Raw genomic sequence first — 573 nt, 5'->3', positions numbered from 1 at the left:
CCCAAGACAAGTGCTTTTATTACAGTTTCCACTGGTTTTAATATCCATACCCTTGGGAAATATAATTGGTGAAAGCCCCCTGAGATGTGAATGTGGTTAAGTTCTTTGGATTCTGTTAGGTACCTCTGGCTGCCACCATTGGCTATGATATGTGTGTGTATGTATCATGAGCAAGCACCAGTCTATTGAGTAACACCCCCATTTTTCCCTAAAAGACAGCTCTCTGTCTGAACACTGAAGCTCGCCTAAGAGATGATAGCAACTGTTACCCTGCACATGCCTGATCTCGTCTGATCCTGGAAGTTAAGCAGGGTCAGGCCTGGTTAGTACTTGGATGGGAGACCGCCTGGGAATACCAGGTGCTGTAGGCTTATACCATAGTTTTTGGAGACTGTCACATATCTCACATAGCCTTCCTCTTTTAGATTTGAAACAGGAGAAACACAACTGCCTAGTTTTGGCAGAGAGCCATAGCTGAGTCAAAAAAAAGGAGCTCACACTTTGCCATTGATTCTGTCACTTATCTGATTTCAAACCAGCCTATCAGAGCTGGGGGACGGGGACGGGACTAGA

At 45.2% G+C, this 573-nt stretch overlaps 1 pseudogene; it reads left to right on the top strand.

Annotated features, from left to right (window-relative positions):
• Positions 1–251: 251 nt before the first annotated feature.
• On the top strand, positions 252–371 carry LOC136642551 (5S ribosomal RNA; annotated as a pseudogene).
• The last annotated feature ends 202 nt before the right edge of the window (positions 372–573 follow it).

This window comes from Tiliqua scincoides, chromosome 2, assembly GCF_035046505.1.
Source record: "Tiliqua scincoides isolate rTilSci1 chromosome 2, rTilSci1.hap2, whole genome shotgun sequence".
Classification (NCBI taxonomy): domain Eukaryota; kingdom Metazoa; phylum Chordata; class Lepidosauria; order Squamata; family Scincidae; genus Tiliqua; species Tiliqua scincoides.
The sequence above is the reverse complement of the archived record's forward strand: the minus strand, read 5'-3'. Positions and strand labels throughout refer to the sequence as shown.